This window comes from Scyliorhinus torazame, chromosome 13 (genome assembly GCF_047496885.1).
Source record: "Scyliorhinus torazame isolate Kashiwa2021f chromosome 13, sScyTor2.1, whole genome shotgun sequence".
NCBI lineage: Eukaryota > Metazoa > Chordata > Chondrichthyes > Carcharhiniformes > Scyliorhinidae > Scyliorhinus > Scyliorhinus torazame.
The window spans coordinates 131,735,031-131,759,005 of NC_092719.1; the positions used below are offsets into that span (position 1 = coordinate 131,735,031).

Below are 23,975 nucleotides of genomic sequence, written 5' to 3' on the forward strand. Positions count from 1 at the left end.
GTATTTTTGGAGAGTATTTATTTTGGACAAGGCAGTTGCCATTTAGTTTTGTTTTGTTTTTTAATTTTGATGTTGTTTATATATTATTTATTTCTTGTTTAAAAAACTGGCCATTGTTATTTATATTGTTATATTACTGTGTAAAAGATACACAATGTACTGTTATGGTTGGCCAAAAATTTTGAATAAAATATATTTAAAAAAAACATGCTGGGATTATTCTCTACTGGTATTCCAGTCATTAGGAATACCAGACAAAGGAATGCTGATCCTGTCAAGACAAATTCCTATACTTTCCTACTCTCAAATCCTCATTCGTGGGGCGGCACGGTGGTGCAGTGGTTAGCACTGCTGCCTCACGGCACCGAAGGCCTGGGTTCGATCCCGGCCCCGGGTCACTGCCCATGTGGAGTTTGCACATTCTCCCCATGTCCGCGTACGTCTCACCCCCACACCCAAAGATGTGCAGGGTAGGTGGATTGGCCACGCTAAATTGCCGCTTAATTGGAAACATTTTAAAATACATCCTCATTCGTCCAACCACCAAACTAACTTCTGTTGCTTTATGAGGCAGCTGTGCCATTCTTAAATACAGGATCTGATGTGGTGACAGTTCTACATGTGCACAGCTTCTGGCATATGCCCAACAACTGACGTTGAGACATGTTAGTTCACTTGTACTGTATACAGGTCCTTCTGAGCAACAAGTGATTATGAATTTCCCAATCCTTTCTCAACTCTTCATAAAATTACTGTATAAAAATACATCACATTGAAACCCAGCACTGTATCACTTGCATATGATGTTATAAAATGTAAAATGCCACATGGATTTTTTCCAAACAAAGGTTTCCTGTAGACACGCAGCAAGGGTCCTACTACAGTTCAGGCGCCAGCAGCTACCATTATTTATTGCTGTTTAGGTTGAGAAAGGACCAACATAATCAACTAGGAATGTATCATTGAAGTTTGGAGCGCAGAAATAAACCATTCAGTCCCTCATTCCTGTGCTGGTTCTTTGCTACAATAATCTAAAGTTAATTCTACTGCCTAGTTCTCTCCCTGTACCTTTGTTCTTTGGCACACCAAAATAAAATACTATGGCCAGGGTTCTCCATTTGGGAGATTATATTCTCCTGCCGGAGGTGAATTGAACTAGTTTTACGATCCCCTTGTTGTAAAGCAGGATGCAATTCCGTATTTCTGGCCATGAAACTTTATGCATGGCGTGGAATAGGAGGGGATTTCCACTATCAGATTTCAGCGGCCAGCCCAATACCGAAGTCCTGCAGCCGGCAACTCCACCCTGCCGCCCCCCCCCCCCCCCACTGCATGGCAGCCCCTCACCCCCGGATTGCCTGGGTAGCCCCCTACCCCTAAGTGTGGGGGTGACCAGACCTGCATCCCCCAGGGGCCCCTGTAATATTGCCATCAAAGAGAGGTAAGTGCCGTGAAATCATACACTTGAGTGACTGGAATGCACTTAGTGCAACTGGAATCTCTTTGATGTGGGCAATGTTTATAAACATTGGGGTTTCACCACTTACGCCACTGAGGTGTGAAGATTTAAGAATGGATCGTGGCAGGTGGTTTTTATGGGCTATCAATCACAAACCACAACTGGAAAGCAATGAATGGAGTGCAGACAGTGAATCTGTGGGAGCCAGACGCGGGCACAGCTGCTCACCTTCGAGGAACGGACACTTAGAGTTGCAATGTAATATTAAAGTAATAATGTTTTCCACAGTCCCTATCTGGACTGCGCTCTGGCTTCCAGACAGGCGCCTCTTTCGTGGGGGGAGGTCTTTGTGGGCGGGGGGGGGGGGCGGGGTGTGTGTGTGTGTGGCGGGGGGGGGGATCTGTGTGTGTGGCGGGGGGGGTCTGTGTGTGGGGGGTATGTGGAGGGGATTCCTTTAGGCAGGGGTCCCCTATTACTGGGTCCCTGTGGGGATCCCCCTATTACAGGGGTCCCTGTGGGGGTCCCCTTATTACAGAGGTCCATGTGAGTGGTCCCTGGGGGAGTCCTTTTATAACAGGGGTCACTGACAGGTCCCCCTCTTACAGGGGTCCTTTGAGGGGGGGGGGGGTCGGGGTTTGGGGTTGCTGTGCAGTGCAGAGGGTTGTGGTCGGAGCTGATTTGCTTTGCGTAGGGGAGGGGAGGGGGAGGCGGATAGTCTTGGATGGTAGCTACGATCATGCCCCTGGTGTGGTGGACCTCAACAGTTGCCCCCTTGGACAACTACGAGGTACACCATGTCAGGTCCACAATTCTGGAGATCACAAGTGAACCTCGCCCACGTGATTCCTGGCCGCGTGGACTGGAGAATCACGGGAGGGCAAAGCACAGGGTGCCTGGGCCAGATGAAATGGATCATTACGACCCAGTTGCATTTATTTCCATGGTTCTGCTGGCATCCGGCATGGAACCCATTCATGCTGCCAGTGAGGGGTCGGAGCATGGCATTACATTTTTGCCCTAATGTCCAATTCTCCGTCCCATCGGGAAACACATTCTGGGATTCCCGGTGATGGAGAATCCCGTCCTGTATATATTGTTCCTTCTTTTACTTGCACCACCTATTTTTATTATAAATGCGAAGAACCCAAACCCTTCCTCCACTCCTAATTTCTACTCTTTATACTTCTCTGAAAGAATTTATTTTGCACCTGAAATGAAAATATTTGAAACAGCTAAATTATACGACTTTGTCATTATTTGTCACATAATTACCTTTGATGAAAGACCAGTAGTTAGTAAAGGCCAACGACAGATGTAATTTTTCAGTAACACTCTCACATCAGTCAAAATCAATAAGCAAGTTACGGACATTGATGTAATACAGAACAATTAGACTTCATCACATGTTCATAATTAGTCGTTGAGATTGCTAGGTGATGGAGAAAACAGACAAGCTCACCTAATTACTATTGTCCAGTGAGATTGCTTAGCAGCAACATTATCATCTCAAATTCACAAGCACCGCTGGCTAATATGATTGCTGGAAAATGTCTCCAGCATCTCTTAAGACCACAGAACCACAACCAGCCAATCAGATTCCAAGACAACACGTTTTCACAACTGAGTTTTGTGATTTTATTAACAAATGAGGTTATTCAAAAGGGTTTATTTTGTGTGCATGGATACTCAGTTGGACATGCAATTTCAGACTGCTCCCCAATGCTCTGTGCCATGATTATAGCTGTGCTGCATTCCTAGTTTTGGTTTACTTGAACCTTTTTCACTATCATCGTTAACACGAATTAGGAAAATCAAGAGATCATAATGCCTTTCTTCGCACAAAAAATGATTTTTTGGCAATCATCATTTAAACAAAGAGAAGACCTATATATAGTCTTATTATATTTTGCATTCTTGTGGGGCAATGATACAAAATTACACAACCATCTTATAATTATAATGCATTACAGAGCATTTTGAGACCATAAACTCACAATGGGCACAAATTGTGACTTTATGTTTTTAAATTGAATTTTATGGTGCACAAGAATTCTTTCCCGTCTCCAGAATTGTTTAATGGATCAGATTTCCAAAATATCAATGCCTTGTGTCCTCTGCAACCTTCAATACAATATTCTACATTTGTAAAGGGAATGTATTGTGGTGAGCTTACCTTGGCAGAGCTATCAGATGCCCGAGTAATTTTTCCTGCAGTGCTGGGTAAGGACAGTGAGGTTATTCATTCTCTGCCCTCACACAGACCGATGGCTTCCTGTTGCTGTCTGGCCTTCAATACTGAAGATGTTCTACAGTCCTGTTGAGATCAACACATTAACTCTGAATTTAGCAGTGTTAATAATCCATAGCGTAATACCAGTAAACCAAAGATCAGAAATAGTTGTGAGCTGGAGGAGAAGGTGCACAGTAAGTCATTCAAAAATGACGGGTGTTGTATGGTGGGATTTGTTCGAAATGACAATGAATTGGGAGGGAAAGATTTTCAGAATTTTCTGCAGTAAAAACAAAGGAAGCTAAATGCATTCTATGTGAGGTTAGTAGAGTGAGGTCTGGCACAGTGTAAGCCCAATTATCCTTGGCCCACTAATGCTCACGTTCTATTTTTTTTGAAGGTATGCCAAATTCCTGGTTTTTGTGACAATAATCGGAGCTGTTGTCAGAGCAGACAGTACTTCACCATCTGTGACCAAACACTTCCTTCTGCTGCTACCTCAGTCTGCTGCTGAGTTCAAGACGTCATCTTGAACCCTTCCCTGTTGCGAATAGCGTCACAGGCCTGCAAAGCAAAGGTCACCCTACATGGCTGTGTTTGTGATGAATTGAAAACCATTTAGCAAACATGTAAGTTGCTACTTTGATTATTTAGAAAACTTAAATCTCCAGGAGTTGCAGGGACAAGATTGGGGAGTGGGCCTAGGTAGGATGCTCTTGCGAAGGGTTGGTGCATACATGATGGGCCGAATGGCCTCCTTCTACACTGTAGGGATTCTGGGAGTAGGGTGGGAAGAAGGGGTTGTGTGGGTATTTAGGAAAAATGGGAATGGAAGGTGGGAGGAGAGGGAAGGGAGTCAGGCAGTTGGGAAGGATGAGGGGAAAGACAGGGAGCTGGGAAGAATGGTGGAGAGTTGAGAAGGGGAGGGGCATGGAATTGGGAAGGGGAGGGCTGGGCGTTAGGAAACATAATCAGGAAAGTTATTTTTTTCTAGTTGCCCTCTCCATTTGTGAAAACCCAGCTGGCTCCCTTGTGCCATTGCGGAACAACTTATTTTCCTGGTGCTCACAGTCTGAGATTGGAAAACTGACTTTGCCATTTCAGCAAATTTCAGTCTGAGTTCTAGCTTCTAACACTCTGATGTATATTTGAACATTCACTGCTCCAAACTATACTTACACTTGCATTAAATGACTCTAAGCTACGGAAATGAAAAATGCACACATACACAGATAGATAGAAGAATGGTCATGCTTCACCAAAAGGTAACCAAATAAAAAAGGTATATGGTGTAGCCACTTAAAATGGCCAACTCCCGATTCAAAATGGCGAACAGCAAAGGCTGATGGGAAAGTCAGCCAACAGGACAAAAACGAGCAGCTGCAGGTTGGCTGTGTATTTACCTCTGGAAAGGCCAGACAAGATCGATACCAGCAACTATCAGCATAACAAAACACCAGTCATCTGCATACTAATGAGCAATCCCCAGGAACAATCAGCAACATTTAGACACATAAAGCAAAACCAGACTCTTCGGCGCCAGCAGAAGCCTACACAAAAGGAGGTGAACGACCACCTCAAGACCGCCCATCGATCAGGGAACCGCTCCAGCATTGGAGAAAATCGAACCAAATGATTGGAACAAAGTCCAATCACTTGGAACCAGGTACAGGGTCCGCCCCGAAAGGCAGGAAGCCCCTGGGGACTATAAGAATTGAACCCAAGTTCAAGGCGCTCTCTCTTCCGCCGCTTCCAGCTCTCTTCACTCGCTCTTCACTCTTCAACAGCCGCTCAAAACTGTAAGTCTTACTTCAACGCTCGCTACGAGATAGGCGCTCCTAGCTACCAATCTGTACCAACTTCGAATCCCGCAGGCTCAGAACCCGAACGAAAGGCCATTTGTTTCCCTGACCTGGTGGGCCAGTTCCAAGTTAAGTATTGGCCTGTTAACTGTAGAAGTAGCTTAGACGTAGAATTTGTACATGAGTAGTGATTACTGTGTATAATAAATGTGCTTTGATTTAAATCTTACTAAGCGGTGTCTTGGATTATTGATCATTACTCGGACTTGAACCACGTGGCGGTATCATAAAGATACCTGGCGACTCAAGAGCAAAGGTGATAAAACAGAGCAATTAAACTAAGGCAAAGTTAGCAACAATGGCTTTTTGGGGGCAAGGGGTTAGAGGGGCAAATCTAGCATCAGTGCTTTGCTTAGTGACACGAGGCCAGAGCAGATGGAACACACGCCTGTTAAAAACAGCCAGATAATTAATGAACCTGTTCAGAGATCAATTAAATAGAGACTCTGCCATTTTGTCTGAGTAAGCATTGAATTATTGTGGTAATAACTAGCTACTTTTATTTCTAGACAAACCAGAATATTTGTCAAAGAAGGAAAATAACAGACACGCAAGTGAATATAATTGCTGCAATGTGCTCACTCTCATCAAGGTGCCAGATTGTGTTAAGTTCATAATATACATGTACCAAACATACCTGGATATCTTTCAGTTCAACAATGTGGAAAGGTTTCTGTTAAAAATCGTACTTTTACTATGGAAGTACCAAGAATGTTTTAATCATTGCTAAGGGCAGCAATTGGGGATCACCAAAGATTTTTTAAAAATATGTAATCACCTGGCTTTGCAGTGGGAAATATGATATTTCTTTCTCATAAAGGTAAAGTTGCCATAGTCCCAGATGGCCATAGGCTGCTTTCCCCTTTGGAGGGGAGAGCTGACTGGTGGTGGTTAAACCTGAGGATCAGTGCACCTCAGGCAAGGGGCAAGGTTGAGAAGGTTGAGTTACTAATAGAGCCTTTGAAAAGGCTGAGAACAGCACAGGTTTGATGGCAAGAACTAGGGGGGCGATTCTCCGATATTGAGGCCAAGTGTTCGCGCCGTCGCGTTTCACGACGGTGCAAACAGGGCCCCGGACACGACCTATTCTGGCCCCCACAGGGCAGCCCAATCCTGCGTATGCGCCGCTGGGCCGTGCCATCCTGCGCATGCGCGGGGAACGTCTTACGCACACCGGCCCCTCACCAACACAGAGCCGGTGTTCTGGGGCCAAGCACGGAAGGAGGTAGGCCCCGGGGGGGAGAGGCCGGCCCGCCGATCGGTGGGCCGGATCGCGGGCCAGATCCCATCGGAGGCCACCCCGGTGAAGGAGCCCCCCCCCCCCCCCCAACAGACCGCCCCCCAGCGTTCCCGCAGAGTTCCCGCCGGCAGCGACCAGGGGTGGATGGCGCCGGCGGGAACCTTTCGTGTCGTAGCGGCCGCTCGGCCCATCCGGTCGGAGAATCGCCGCTCGCCGGTTACTCCGAGCGGCCCGGTGCGAATCGCGCGCTGCTGGTTTCCGGGGGTGGGAGAATCGCGTGCGGGGGTCGGGGCGGCGTGGCGCGATTCGCGTGGCGCCCTGGCGATTCTGCCATCCGGCGTGGGGGGGGGGGGGGGGGGGGGGGAGAATAATACCCTTGAGCTTTTTGTTAGCCAATATCCTGGTTGCTAGCATTTGTGAAAAAATTCCTTTTTGTGAGATTTTCAAAAAATTGTCACTGTGAGAGTTATAAATGGACTTACAGTGCATATGATAATCTTTTTTTTTCTCTTGAAAATTTAGAGTACCGAATGTCATAATATGCACCGATGCACATCATGAGGTAAAAGCAGGCAGTGACAGACACCCAGGTGAGCCAATCAGAACAGAACACGACCAATCACAAGACAGGACACCAGTGGGGCCTTCCAACTATAAAACACACAAGGCATCTGCCCTCTGCCTCTTTCGACTGGTGACAACTGTAGTGACAGTCAGGGTGTACAAATCATTCAACACCTTCTACACGTGGATCAGAGCTAGCCTGGTCTAGATAGTAAATGTTAGTTTACTTAGAGTAGTAGAGAGTCAACCCACAGGCAGCTGTGTGCTTCATTACTGAAGTTCAATAAATCTTATATTGAACCAATGCCGACGTTTGGTGTATTCTTGATCAGTTAACTGTATCGTGTGCAGTCCGGTGTTATCCCAGGGTGAACAACACAACATGATACCAGAAATGGCTACTGTTTCTAAGTAATTTACCTTCGAAAATTCACTGACGCCCAGCAACTGCCTTCCAGTGGCATGGAAAAGATCCAGGCACCTCCGCAACTCTGGATCTCCGGGAACCTTGGCGCCAACTGGCAGGTCTTCAAGCAGAAATTCAGCCTATATATTAAGGCCGCGGGGCCTCAAAAGTGCCTCTGATGCCCGGAAAATCACGTTGCTGCTGTCTACTGCGGGGGACCAAGCCATCCAAATCTTCAATTCGCTCACTATTGCCGACGGTGAGGACAAGACCAAGTTCCAGACCATATTAGCCAAATTCGACAGTCACTGTGAGGTCGAGACAAACGAAAGCTTCAAGCGTTATGTCTTCTTGCAGCGCCTTCAGGGTAAGGACGAGCCTTTTCAGTCTTTTCTCACTCATCTTCGCATCCTAGCGCAATCCTGCAACTACGGAACACCGCTGACTCCTTCATCAGGGATCAGATTGTGTTTGGCGTCCACTCCGACGCCCTGCAGGAGCAGCTCCTAAAAATAAAAAATATGACCTTGAAGTGGCCATCGAGACGTGCAAAGTCCACGAACAGGCGAAAAGTTGCTATTCCCGCCTTAAGTTGCCAGAGCAGGAACAACTTGCCTCCCACGAGGCTGAGAGTGTACAGGCCATCGCTCGAATGCGGGGCCTGAGCATTGACGAAGGCGGCCATTTTGCGCGCTTTTCCAGGGATCCCACGCATGCGCACCACGGTCGGAAAAACGAAGCGGCCGAAGAATACACTGCGCAGATGGGAGCGGCAGCTGACAGCACTGAGCATGTGCGACGCGCGCCGAGCATCACGACGCGACATGATGACATGCCCCAACTGCTGCACCGGCCATTTAAAGCGGCAATGCCCTGCAAGAGGCAGGCGATGTCTCAACTGCAAGAAGCTTGGCCATTATGCGGCTTTGTGCAGATCTGCACCTCCGACACCTTCCCAACCTCGCGTCGCACACCACGGCGATACCAGTTCCAACGTAGACGAGATCGAAGTGTGCAGCAAGGGCTGCTCAACTTGGAACCGGATCCTATCACCAATCCAGAGGACGACTGCCCGGAGTCCCCTTATCGAGTGGGCATCATCACCATGCATGACAAGGCCTCCTTGCATTCACCAACACACACACCTATCCTCAATGTGGACGAGTGGCGTGCCACAGTACAAGTCAACGATTGTAGCATCCGGTTCAAGCTGGACACCGGTGCTTCGGCCAATCTAATATCCCAAGCAGATCTTGCTCGCATCCAAAGGCAGCCAACAACTCGTCCGCCGGCCTGCCAGTTGCTCGATTACAATGGGAATGCCATCACGGCGTTAGGGTCCTGTCACCTGCAGGTATCCAACAGGTTCATGAAGGCCACTTTGCGGTTTGAGATTGTCAAGCCCGGCAAGGCTTCTCTGCTTGGTGCCCATGCATGCCAGCTACTCCATCTCGTCCAGCGTGTACATGCCATGTCCTCTGCCAACAGCAGGCTTCAAGCCGACATTGAGGAGCATATTGCAATACCCAGATATGTTCAGTGGGATGGGTACGCTGCCCTACCGCTATAAAATTCTGCTCAGGCCTGATACCATGCCTGTCATCCATGCGCCACGCTGGGTGCCGGCGCCCCTCAAGGCCGTCTAAAGGCGCAGCTGCAGGAGCTCCAGGATCAAGGAATAATATCCAAGGTGACGGAACGAACTAACTGGGTCAGCTCGATGGTTTGTGTCAAGAAGCCCTCTGGAGAAATACGCACTTGCATCGATCCCAAGGATCTGAACCGCAACATCATGAGGGAACACTATCCGATCCCGAAGCGGGAGGAACTGACGAGTGAGATGGCGCATGCCAAATTCTTTACAAAGCTGGATGCAGTGCGTGGCTTCTGGCAGATACAACTGGACGAGTCCAGCAGGAAGCTCTGCACATTTAATACATCCTTCGGAAGATATTGCTACAACCGCATGCCATTTGGCATTGTTTCGGCCTCCGAAATCTTTCATCGAATAATGGAGCAAATGCTCGAGGGCATTGACGGTGTGCGGGTGTATGTTGACGATGTCATCATCTGGTCCACGACCCCAGAGGAACATATTTCTCATCTGCAACAAGTCTTCAGGCGCATACATGCCAAAGGCCTGAAGTTAAATAAAACCAAATGCTCCTTTGGCAGGTCGTCAATTAAGTTTCTGGGTGATCAGATCTCCCAGCAGGGCGTGCAGCCTGACTCGGACAAAGTCAAGGCCATCAACACGATGAAGACCCCAGAGGACAAGAAGGTGGTCCTCCGCTACCTGGGGATGGTAAATTTTCTGGGGAAGTTCAGTCCCAACCTCGCGTCGCACACCACAGCCCTCAGACACCTGGTGAAAATGTCCACCACTTTCCAGTGGCTGCCTGCGCATCAAGCAGAGTGGCTTGAATTGAAAGCGAAGCTAACCACCGCTCCTGTTCTAGCTTTCTTTGACCCAGCAAAGGAGACTAAAATCTCCACAGACGCCAGCCAGGACGGCATTAGGGCGGTGCTCCTCCAGAACGACGACACCTCATCCTGGGCTCCAGGGGCCTACGCGTCAAGGGCCATGACCCCAACTGAGCAAGGATATGCTCAAATAGAGAAAGAATGCCTGGGCCTTCTCCCTAGCATCGGGAAATTCCACGATTATGTCTATGGTCTTCCGACCTTTACAGTAGAGACAGACCACAGACCCCTAGTGCACATTATACACAAGGACTTAAATGACATGACACCCAGGCTCCAGCGCATTCTCCTTCCACTCCGCAGGTATGATTTTGAACTGGTTTACACGCCTGGAAAGGAGCTAATCATCGCGGATGCCCTGTCGCGTGCCATCATCTCGCCCTGAGAGCAGGTCGACTTCATACACGACATTGAGGCGCAGGTGAAACTGTGTGCCAGCACCCTCCCGCCATCCGACGAACGACTCGGCATCATTCGAGAAGACACCACCAAGGACCCTCTGCTGCAGCGGGTCATACATCACCTCACGAATGGCTGGCAGAAAGGGCAATGCCCCAATACTATAATGTAAAGGATGACCTAACTGTTGTCGAGGGGATCCTCCTGAAATTGGAACGCATCATCATTCCGCGCAGCCTCCAGAGCTTGGTGCTCACGCAGATACAAGAGGGACACCTCGGTATTGAGAAGTGCAGGCGCAGGGCCCGGCAGGCTGTCTACTGGCCTGGCATCAATGAGGATATATCAAACATGGTCCTCAATTGCGCGACCTGCCAGCGCTTCCAGCCTGCTCAGCCCAAAGAAACGCTCCATCAGCATGAGATCGTGACCTCTCCATGGTCTAAGGTCGGGGTGGACGTTTTTCATGTCAACAGGCGTGACTATGTCCCGATAATTGATTACTTCTCCAGTTACCCCGAGGTAGTGAAACTGTCATACCTAACATCCAGGACCGTCATAAAGGCCTGCAAAGAGGCATTTGCCAGGCATGGAATCCTGCTCACGGTCATGAGCTACAACGGTCCCTGTTTCTATAGTCAAGAATGGTCCAACTTCACAAAGCAATACCACTTCCAGCACATCACCTCGAGCCCACATTACCCACAATCTAATGGGAAGATTGAAAAAGGGGTCCATATCGTGAAGCAGACGCTCTGTAAGGCTGCAGACTTAGCTTCGGACTTTAATCTTGCTCTTCTGTCATACAGGGCAACCCCTCTGTCCAGCGGCATGTCTCCGGCACAGCTCCTTATGAATCGTAACCTGCGGACGACTATTCCGGCCATTCATGTACCTGACCTGGATCACCTTCCAGTGCTGCAAAAGATGCAGCAGATCAGAACCCGGCAAAAGATGACATATGATGCTCATGCTATGGATCTGCCGGCGCTCTCTCCGAAGGACGCTGTTCGCATCAAGTTGCCTGGTGGAGGCTGGTCAGCTCCAGCTGTTGTTGTTTGACAGCCTGCTCCCAGGCTGATGGATCTATTGTAAGGCGCAACAAAAGGGCACTACGCAAACTTGCCTGCCAACCACCGGATCTCAGTTTCCCAGATGTCGTTCTGCCCTCTCCGGACACCTCGCTCCACGAGGCCACCACGAGGCCACCAATCTGGCTGCATGCCAACCGGTCAAGACACCATCATCTCCGCCTCCACCTCTCAGGCGGTCCACAAGAATCCGACGACAGCCTCAACGACTGGACTTATAAATAGTTCCTTTGTATATATGCTGTTATGTTCCTGGACGCTAGACACCTTACATGTACATATCCATCCACTCACCAATTGCTGTATATAGTTACTCTTGTAAATATGTCGTTTATGCTCCAAGCAGCCGACAAATGTTTTTTAAAAAGGGGGAATGTCATAATGTGCACCCATGCACATCATGAGGTAAAAGCAGGCAGTGACAGACACCCAGGTGAGCCAATCAATATATAGAACAGAAAATGACCAATCACAAGACAGGACACCAGAGGGGGGCTTCCAACTATAAAACACACGAGGCATCAGTACTCTTTCCACTGGTGACAACTGTAGTGACAGTCAGGGTGTACACATCATTCAACACCTTCTACACAAGGATCAGAGCTAGCCTGGTCTAGATAGGTAATGTTAGTTTACTTAGAATAGTAGAGAGTCAACCCACAGGCAGCTGTGTGCTTTGTTACTGAAGTTCAATAAATCTTATATTGAACCAACGCCCACGTTTGGTGTATACTTGATCAGTTAACTGCATCGTGTTGCAGTCCGTGTTACCCCAGGGTGAACAACACAACACCCAATTCATTTTTTCCAATTGTGGAGCAATTTTGCGTGGCGAATCCACCTACCCTGCACATCTTTGGGTTGTGGGGCGAAACCCTCGCAAATACGGGGAGAATGTGCAAATTCCCCACGGACAGTGACCCAGAGCCGGGATCGAACCTGGGACCTTGGCGCCGTGAGACATCAATGCTCACCACTGTGCCACCATGCTGCCCCAATGCATATGATAATCTAACTACCACTCCCCTCAGAAAAATATCAATGCAGATTGGATTAATGAAGTGTCTCTCTATCTGGAAACAAACTGAGTAGTAAAAATGCTAGATATTACATAATGGCCTTAAAGCTTGTTCTTAAAAAACACAATACATTTCCTATTTTCAAAAATGTTTATTTATCTATCGTCTTGTCTCTCTCCCTCCCCTCGGCCCTGAATCTCTCCCTTCTGTTGCATAAATTTTGAGTCATGTTTCTCTGTGAAGCCGTACCATTATGAATTGTTCAATCAACATCCCTTGGTCAATTTCACTATATCAACTGTTATTATAATTTCCGGCCTTGGCCAGTAGATGGATCTGTAGTGCAGGTTTCAGTTATCTTTCGAAAAACTCACTTACCCTTCTGACATTGGCAATCTCCATTCCAACTTCGGTCCCACAATCACTGAAAACTCTTATCCAATCCTAAACTCAAATTCTCCAATGTGCCACTTGCTGGCCTCTTTTCCTAAACCCTGTACAATCTGAAACTTGTTCAAAACACATCAGCATATATTCTCTCCCACAATAAGTTTGGATCACTGGGTCACCCCTATTCACACTGACCTACACTTGGTCTTGTCCTCCATCATGTTGAATTTTAAATTCTCTTCCTTGTCTTCAAATTTCGCCATGGCCTTGCTCCATTTGCAACATCTTCCATCCTTTTGCGCATCTCACCCATCATTCATCCAAGGATTGAAAAGAGCTTTTGGCCTGGATTTTCCTTATGGGCTTATTTTCCATTGAAGAAGGTAGGGATAAGATTTCTGACTGCCATCACAACAGGCCCACTGTGACTCATGTCTCACTTCCTCCTCTTCAGTGTAGTGAAGTGTAGTGGTTAATTTCTTATACAATGGGGCAGAACTTTCTGGAAGTAGTAATTACCTGTGCCTATTACAGAGGGAGAGGTGGCCATTAACAGACCTACTCCCTTCAATCAAAGTAATAGTGGGTTAATCTAGGATCAGTACTGTTCCTACCTTGGCAGTCGCAGGGGTCATAAATTATAGAGGGAGGGTCACAGAGAAATTGTCTGCTTCCTCAGGCCCTGTGCCCTCTCTGTCATTTAAACAAAGTGGGGAAGTCTGGGGTAGATTGAGATTCCTGAAGGGTAGGAGAAAATAAACTGCAATACATTGTGACCAATGGTAGGGATTCAGCACTCACTGCTCCCACTCTAAGTCCCAAAGACGTGCTTGTTAGGTGAGTTAGGCATTCTGAATTCTCCCTCAGTGTACCCAATCAGGTGCCATGGTATGGCAACTGGGGGATTTTCACATTGGCTTCATTGCAGTGTTAATGTGGGCTACTTGTGACACTAATAAAGCTTATTGTTATTTCCCTTCATTTTATGCCACAATAAGTATAGCAGAATAACATCTAACCCCAATTGCTCCCACAGCCCTACTCTATTAAAATTCACTCTTGAACTCTGGATTTCTCTCTCCATATTTAAAACACTTCTCTAAAGCTATCCTTTAACCGAGCTTTCAGTTACATCTCCTGAGTTACCTCTCAGCCTCCATTACTATATCTATTTCATTAATTTCTTTCCCCTCTCTGTAGAGTTCTCTGGGAAGAAACAAGTGTAAGCTGCTGTCACTGTGCTGGTACTGAACAGGAATGGAGAAACTCTGCCTGATCCTTCTCTCCCAAATCACAAAGTCCTGAAGCTATCGCAGCAAACCAAGCTTGGCTGAAATAAACAAAATATAGCATTTGAAATGGGACCTTCTGAATTTTTATGGCTCAGTTTCATACCATACTGCTTCCCTTGCCTTGAAAATGTCTACCATTGCTCATCGCACCTGGAATGAGTGATCGGTTTTGGTCCCGTTATCTAAAAAAATATATGCTGCATTGTAGGTAGTCCAGAAAAGGTTCATTCACAAGGTTGATGCTGGGTATGGAGGGATTTTATTTCTGAGGAGCGTTTGAGCAGATTGGGCCTAAGTTTAGAAGAATGTGAGGCAACCTTATTGAGACATATAGATTTTTCAGGGGGGCTTGACAGGGTAGATGCTGGGAGGATGTTTCCACTTGTGGGAGAATCTAGGACCAGAGGGCATAATCAAAGAGTAAGGGGTCATCCAATTAACACAGAGGTGAGGAGGAATTTCTTCTCTCAGATGGTAGTGAATCTGTGAAAATCTTTACCACAGAGAACTGCAGAGGCTGGGTCGTTAAGAATGATTAAGGCTGAGGTGAACAGATTTTTAATCAATAAGAGAATCAAGTGTCATGGGGATAAGGCGGGAAAGTGGAGTTGAGGATTATATCAGATCCGCCATGAGTTCATTGAGTGGCAGAGCAGATTCAATGGATCGAGTGGCCTACTTCTGCTCCTATGACTCATGGTCTTATGATGCCCCTCCTCATTGGACCTACCCTTGATTCCTCTGGAACTCTAAGCTATTGCCCCATCTTCAATGTCCCGTACTCCTTCAAAGTATTCAAGCATGCTGATGTTTCACAAATATGTGCCCATCTTTCTCACATTATATTTGAAGCTCTCTAATCAGGCTTTCACCTTGAAACAGCTCTACTCAAAGTCATGAATTACATCTTCTATCACTGTGACTCTGGCCAGATTTCTCTGGCTGTTCTCTGGTAGCGGGATTCCTTGGTCCCACTGCAGCGCATCCCTGTCCGTGAGTTTTCCGGCGGTATTGGGTGGCTTCAATGGGAATTCCGGCAGGAGCAGAGAATCATGCCACCAGCGAATGGCATGCTGCCCCCTGCCATAGAGAAACATGCAACTGGGAGGCTGGAGAATCCCGTCCTCTATCACTCAACCTTCTCAATCTCTCTGCAACCTTTAACGTAGTGGAGAGGTAGTCAAGCACACCACCCTTCTCCATTGCCTCCTTTTTATTGTCAGTGTAAATGGGACTGTCTCATTTGTTTCCACCCTCATGTATATATTCATGGCCATTCCATCCTCCATGCAATAATTTCCCCTATTCCTATTGCATTGTCTCAAGAGTCCCAAGGGTTTATCTTTGGCCCCCTCCATTTCTTTACTTTCATGTTGCCCCTCTACAATGTCAGCAAAAATTGCTGTCAAGTACCACATTGGTATGCTGATGACCCCCAGATTTACCTCTCCACTACGCCTTTTCACCCCTTTGTGCTGTCAAACTATTTGTCCGACATCCAGCCACTGATGATTGGTGATTTGCTCCACTTAAAGACTGGACAGGCTAAAGTCATTCTCTTCGGCACACCAACTCCATATCCATGCCTCCAAGTCCATCCATCTACTTGGTCACTGTTTCAATTTGAAGTCAACTGTTCACAACATCAGCGCCTGATTTGAACTGGTGAATTTCCGATCCCATACCTTTTCCATCGCCAAGATTGCCGACATCCAGCTCCGTAATATCACCAATCTCTGATGCTGCATCTGTCTATCTGCTGCCTGGAACCTCATGCGTTAGCCATCTCTAAACTTGTATTTTGACATTTTTCTGGCTAGTCTCCAACCTCATTAACTTCAGTCCATCTAAAACTCTGATGCCCATATCCTAAGTCACATAAAACATCCATTTTCTCTGTGCTCACTGCATTATATTTGTGTGCTGAGGGACAGGGAACTAAATTTAAGATTCTCATTGTTGTATTCAAAATCCTTGATGGCCTCACTTCCTGGGGGCGATTCTCCGAGTTCCGCGCCGGGCCAGAGAATCGGCGCAACCATGCCCCGACGCTGGCGCGTGATTCTCCGAGGTGCGGAGAATCGGCGCCATTTGCGCCGGCACGTTTGACGTGGCATCGACCACAGGCCGCTGGAATCAGTGGGGCCGCCGATTCTCCGGCCCGGATGGGCCGAGCAGCCGCTCGGATACGACAGAGTCCTGCAAGGCGCCGTTCACCCCTGGTCTCTACCGGCAGGAACTCTGCACGAAGGGTTGGGGGGGATGCCTGTGGGGCGGGGAAAAGCGATCTTTCACCAGGGGGGGGCCTCCGATGGGGTCTGGCCCGCGATCTGGGCCCACTGATCGGCGGGCCGGCCTCTTCCCCCCCCCCCGGACATACTTTGGTCCCTGAACACCGATGCCATGTTGAGTTGGGGCCGGCGCGCTGAAGAAGTCCCCCATGCATGCGCAGGTTGGCGTGGCCCAACTGCGCATGCGCGGGTTGGCGCGGTGCCCATTTGGCGCCGGGAAGGGAGTGAACCACTCCAGCGCCGTGCTGGCCCCCTGTGGGGGACAGAATTGGTTGTACCCGGGCCCGTTTCATGCCGTCGTGGAACGCCACGGCGTTCACGACGGCACAAACACTTGGTCTCCATTTTGGAGAATCGCCCCCTCTGTGTCTGCAATCTCCCCTAACCCTCCCACAATTCTCCATTCATCCAATTCTGGACTCTACAGATTTGTATTCCCTTTTTCCACCATTGGTGACTGTGCCTTATTCTTCTCTAGGCACTGATATCTGAAATTCCCTCCCTCAGCATATCTACCTTAGTTCTCCTTCAAGATGCACTTTACAGCTTACCTTTGACTCAGCTTTTAGCCAACCTTCCTAATACATTTGTCTTTAAATTGGTATCAAATTTTATCTAATTGTCATGCTGTAAAGTGTCATGGACATTTTCTACCTTAAAGGGTAGATTCTGGGTGGTGGTGGAAGTGGGATTGGTGTCTGATGATGAGTGAGATCAGACGAAGCACTACCGCCCCTCCTGGCCTACAAGGAGAAATAAGCTGAAATAACAGCTGAAAGAAGGCTGCAATGTGTTTAATAGATTCCACTGGTATCAGGTACTACAAGAGCGAATCCTCATCAGTTTAGAACTGTGTACGGAACTTGCTGAGTCCTTGTCTGCTTCCTTTTTCTCATTTTAATCCCTGTCTCTGCAACATTGCAGGTTTTGTTTTAAACTGCAGATTATGGTCAAACTGGAAACACCCATGGTGTAATGTACTGGACCAGGATGCACTTGATGCTCTGTGGCATAGCCCGTGATGTCATCTTGATGGAATTGGCAAGCAGCCAATTGATGCTTCTGAGATTCTGGGGCATCTTCTGTTCTCTTTTGGGTTTGATCGAGCTTGTCAGAGAGTTGCTGGAAGATTCTAAAAACCCAGGCCGACTCCATTTTGTCATTCCATTCCGTGCAGAATTGGAAAGCAACATACAGCCAGACACTCTCTCTCTATCAGCTTTCGGCCTGGCAATTTGAATGCTTCCAGCCAGCCTGGGAAGTAACATCTGCCGTAAACGCCTCCAACCAGGTCGGTGAAAGTATAAAACACTATTTGAAAGGCCTGCCGATTTAAATGCTTCCAACTAGCCTGTGAAAGTCACCTATGAGAGGAGCTGTGGGCAAGTAGATATTTCTATCCTGATTAAGAACTGTGAAGCCAGTGCTCCAAATTATCTCTCCCCTGCTGGATTCTTCCTGAGGGTTCAGAACAGGGAGCGAGGCTGTTTATAAGCCCATTTGAAACCCTCGAGCTGAGAACTGTAGTTTCCACTCAGTGAGGCTGATAGTCCATCTGGTGGATGCAGGCTAGAATGGCACAGACCTTAGGGGGACCGTCAGTGTGAGACTGAGGTCAGTCAAGTGGAAGTGACTCTTCAGAGAGAATTTTACAGCCTGCTGGTTCCAATTGAAACCAGACATTAGAGGATCCGAACCAACCGATGATTGCAACGCTTCGCGGAAGATCGCTGGCTAGAAAGACCGTTACCTCAGCAGCAAAGAACCATCTCAGGCCCTTTTAATCCTTGTTATTTTCAATCCTTTCCCTATACCCACCATATGTTTGTTTTGTGTGTGTCTGGGCAGAGGGTGGGGAGGGTTTGGGGACTAGTTAGATTAGCAGGCCATTGTTCCATTCTTACCATTATATGTTCATCTTTTTCCTTGTTATAAATAAACAGTTGTTAAAAAATGTTTTACTTATAAATCTGGGGCCTGTAACTCATTGGAGCAGTCAACGGTTAAAGATCTCAGGAAAATACACAAATTATTGGTTCATTCACTTGTGCTGCAGGGCAGTACAGTGGTGCAGTGGTTAGCGCTGCTGCCTTACAGCACCGAGGAACCGGGTTCAATCCCGGACCTGGGTTCGATCCCGGCCCTGGGCCACTGTCCGTAGAGAGTTTGCACATTCTCCCACTGTTTGCGTGAGTCTCAACCCCACAACCTGAAAAGATGCACAGGGAAGGTGAATTGGCCATGCTAAATTGCCTCTTAATTGGGAAAAAAAGAAATGGGTACTATAAATATTTTTAAAATTCAGTTGTGTTGGGACTCCGGGGTCTGTAGGGCTGGAATTGACCGCACATTCGCCCAGGGTGTCGGAACAACTGTCACATCCACCCTGAGATTAGGGCTGAGATTCTCTGCTCCCCGCTGCCAAAATCAAGAATCCCAATTGGGTGGAGAGCCCTCTTTGTTCTCGAGGAAAGAACATTAAGTCAGGGTAGCAGCTGTTTCTCTAACTGCATTTTTAAAAATGAGTTTGCCTTTTTGTTCTCGAATGCTTCATAGAAAGTGAAGGGGCAGCCCCCACAGCTTAAAAGAATGGATGCTTATTTCAGCTGTCCATGATACTCTACATAAGACACACTCAACTGGATTTCATATGTTGCAGAATCTTGTTTAAACGTCCCATACCGTACTACTGGCTAGGATAAGGATAAGGATTGATGGTCTCTATATTTGATCATGATCATTTCTCTTTTATTAACTGGAGGATTCTGAGAAATTCTAGCGTCCATCCTTTAAAGCTCTAACGGCTGACCCTTCACTTTTTATGAAGCGTTCAAAAGGAAAGAGGCAGGTTCATTAAAAAAAATAAGGTTAGATAAAAAGCTGCTACCCTGACTTAATGGTTTCATGCAGAGCTATAAAATTAAACAATCAGATTTTACCCTTTGAAGATCCAGCAAGCTGTCAATCACAATGCTTTGAGCAGGCAATGGAGTGTGAATTCAATGTAAACAATCCAGTTCAAAGCATTCAGCCTCCTAGTTATACACACTAACTTCAATACTTCAAAAGGCAATGAAACTGACTCTGTAGAAACCACTTCAAAGGTTTCCACCACTTTGAAGGGATTACTTTCACCTTCATCTCGCAGACCTTTAGACGTGGCATGCTGACACGTTGTAAAGGGTTTAGGGGTACAGATGGGATCACTTTCACTTTAATATGAGAGTATTTTATTTCTTATGTACTGACTTACCGTTTAAAGGGTTTAGATGTGCTGATAAGAACACATTCACTTCACTATTAGGGCTATGTATTTGTGAGATAGTGCGTGACTGTTTAAATGGTTTAGGGGTACACGATGAACATTTTCACTTTATTAAGGCAAAATTTAACTTTTACACACTGATTGTTTGAATGGTTTATGGCGACAGATAAGAACACTTTCACTGAATTATGGGAAAGCTTTATTTTTTTAACATACCGAGTGAATGTTTAATGGGTTCAAACGCTGCAGATGGGAAGACCGCCGAACCTGAGATCCTTCAGCCCAGCACAAGCTTTCCTGGAAGGAACCCCCACCCCCGTGCCCCCCATCCCCATCCCGTCTCCTGGAAGCAATTGTTAGGAAGGTACTTCTCATCTTGCCAGCCAGGTTGTCACTGCCAAGGTGCAGGGCCTGAAGGGGGGACTGGGGGGGCTGAAGAAGGATCTGGAGGGATAACGTCAGGCTGAATGATGGGCCTTAAGGGAGAGGGGTTGGCCTCTGATTACGGTGGGGTGATGCCCTGCCTACGATCTTGGGAGGGGGGGGGGGGGGGGGGGGGGCGATGTTGAGACTGGAGCACCTTTTTTTTTTAAATCAGAGGTGCGGGACCTGTCCGAGAAATTAGGGTCAGCCTATCTCAGTTACAGTGCGGACCCCAGTGTGCCATATGATAGCACGGAGAATCTGGGGCGGGATTCTCCGATATCGGTGCGATGTCCGCCGACCAGCGCCAAAAACAGCGCGAATCAGTCCGGCATCGCGCCGCCACCAAAGGTGCGGAATTCTCCACATCTTGAGGGGCCGAGCCCTCGCCTTGAGGGGCTAGGCCCGCACCGGACTGATTTCCGCCCCGCCAGCTGGCGGGAAAGGCCTTTGGTGCCCCGCCAGCTGGCGCAAAACTGACTTTGCCGGGCGGCGCAAGCGCGGGAGCGTCAGCGACCACTTACGGCATCCCCGTGCATGCGCAGTGGAGGGGGGTCTCTTCTGCCTCCGCCATGGTGGTGACCATGGTGAAGGCGGAAGGAAAAGAGTGCCCCCATGGCACAGGCCCGCCCGCGGATCGGTGGGCCCCGATCGCGGGCCAGGCCACCCCCCCGGGGCCAGATCGCCCCGCGCCCCAGGACCCCGGAGCCCGCCCGCGCAGCCTTGTCCCGCCCTCCCAAAGGTGGTCCAATCCACACCGGCTGGCGTGGGTTGACAGCAGCGGGACTTCGGCCCATCGCGGGCCGGAGAATCGCCGGGGGGGCCCCCGCCGACTGGCGCGGCGCAATTCCCGCCCCCGTCAAATATCCGGTGCTGGAGAATTCGGCAACCAGCGGGGGCGGGATTCACGCCAGCCCCTGGTGATTCGCCAACCCGGCGGGGGTCGGAGAATCCCGCCCCTGATTTCCAAAAATCTTTTTCCAAGTGCCAAGTGTTGGGTCATTGCTAGCACCAGCTGGAATCACTCTAGCTTCTCTGGAATTGAGAATTCCGCCCTAGAGCTCCCATATGCCATTATTTTCATAAACAGTTTTAATTTCATATGGTGACTTTAGTTTGGGTCAGTTGACTGGGCAAACAGCAGTTGTGGTTACAAATGATGATTGTTTAGGTAATTCTAGATTACAGATGTGCAAATGAACTCCATTTGAGATGAAAATAATGAAGAGAGGAGTATCATATGAACATGTTAAGTACTTGACTATGAACGTTGATCCAGCTTCATTTATCAGTGGCTACTCCACTCTATGTTGATGACTGTATCTCTACTGACGTCAATCGAGCTTCATCACGCCATTTGACTAAATAATTATAGTAAGCCAATTTTCCGCTGATCACAGATTTGTAAACTGTCCTTTAGTGGCTGGACAGTCCATTTTCAGTAAATTAATTCCGGTAGAGAAAGTCAATTTTAGGATCATAATATTCCTTTCTATTCTTCTGGGTGCATTGGTCTGACAAACACTGTGCTGCCATGTGATTCAGTGCTGTCCACTGTGACATTTTGCTGACAGGAAATGGAAAACATGAAAAAAAAATCCTTTAAAGAGAAGGAAAGGCTGTGGAGAGCATTTTCTGTACAAAATAGTCCTCCAACTCAAGATAATTATTTGCAAGCGCATCAAACATTACTTTAAGCAAATAACTTCATTTCTGTCTTGGTGTTTCAAGCCTCGGGCAACCTCCCTCTCCTCTGCACCACTCTATTGATGCGAGTTACAGGGGAGTCCACCTCGTCTCAAAGAAATGGGTGTCAATAGTGTCATGATATGCAGACATGCAGATAATGATATACAGACAGACACAGACAGGCAGCTAATGAACACAGAGAACAGGACATGACCAATGAGCAGGCAAGACACTCAGGGGTGGTATCTCACTATAAAAGGATCGAGACACTTACAGTCCACCTCTTTCCACTGATTAACATCTACAGAGTGAGTCAGGGTGTATTTACAGTATCACACCTCCAGCACGTGGCTAAGAGCTAGTTTGGTTCAGTCAGACAGAGTTACCACACTTAGAGAGTCAAACTCAGAGAGAACTGTGCTAACTGTGCTACTGGTTCAATAAATCAGATTGAACTAACTTCAAGGTCTGGAGTATCTTTTGGTTAAAGCTGCATACAGTTGCAGCCTGTGTTATCCCAGAGCACATAACACAACAAATAGAAGCAAATGTTATTTGGAATGCAAAATGTGTACTGAGACTACTGTGTAGAGTTTACCAGCGAGACAGAACATATTGTATTTTACAGCCAAGAAAATCTATTTATTAAGTAAACAGCAAAGAGAATCAAATTAAACAGCAAAGTAAAACATAATTTAATTTAAATAGTGCCTTTCAAGACCACAGAATGTCCTAAGTGCTTGAATTTGCATTTTGAAGTGTTATTGTTGTAATGTAGGAAATGCAATAGCCAAATTCTGCACAGCAAACCCCTCATAAACAGCAATGTGATAATGACCAGATCATCGGTTTTAATAATGGTAATGGAAGGATTAATATGAGCCAGGACATCAGGGATAATTTACCTAATCCAACAATATGTTCCACACCTCATTTATAATGCACTACTGCTTTTACAAGCAGTGCCTGTACCCTTGTGGTTTCACCCTCCTCCTTGGTAAAAGCACGTGTTCATACCTTGTGTTTTTTTGCCAGCCATAGAAAGTGGTAGTCAGAAAGTACAGCTTACCTGCCTGTCTCAAATACATGCTGCAACCATTGCTTTAACAACACATGCATTTTGTTTGCTGTTAAGATTGTTTAACTGGGTAATTCAAAATCATTTGTCAAAACAATGATTCATGCTCCAATGCCTCGGAGCAGTTAGCTATTGAACAAACATGATAGAGTAGATGCAGGGATGATGTTTCCACTTGTGGGGAAATTCAAATCCATGGTCCATAAATACAAGACATTCATCTAATAAGGAATTCAAGATGAACTTCTTTAACCAGAGAATGAATAAAATGTGGAACTTGCATGTGGAGTGGTTGAGGCAAATTACCTAGAGGCACTTAAGAGGAATCAAAATAAATACATCAGTGATCGAGGAGTAGAAGGATATGCTGATAGGGTTCATTGAAATAGGTTGGGAGGAGGATCGTATGTAACATAAACACTGGCATTGACCATCGGGCCTCATGAAATGTTTCTGCGCTAAAGTCTTGAATTCAATCTCTTAAATTAGCTGAACTCACAGGGGTTGTAATTTGGGCTTTACCACTGGGCTCAGTCCCTATGGGTGAGGCATTGGAAAACTGGCTTCAGTGCTTTCAGGTTACAGAGGGAAAGTCTATTGCTAACCAGTTGTAAATGGGAGTTGTTGTTGTGAGTGTAGTTGTGAGGTTGGGATCAGGATGAGGCTCAGCATTGTCATCTCTCAGTGTTGATTTGCTGTCAAGATTTGCATTTTGAGGCACGTACTAAAGAGCAAAAAAGTGCACGTGTAGCCATGTCCCAGTAATAAGTTAATGCCTTCAGGTTAGAAGAGG

General features: G+C 47.2%; 1 protein-coding gene across 1 annotated transcript in view; it reads right to left on the minus strand.

The window, feature by feature from the left end:
• Positions 1-23,975, minus strand: part of bsnb (bassoon (presynaptic cytomatrix protein) b) — a 766,513-nt gene that overhangs the window by 76,423 nt on the left and 666,115 nt on the right. The window contains exon 13 of the mRNA XM_072472164.1: positions 3,633-3,773. The gene's annotated coding sequence lies outside the window, so the exon portion shown is untranslated. The remainder of the gene's footprint in view (positions 1-3,632; positions 3,774-23,975) is intronic.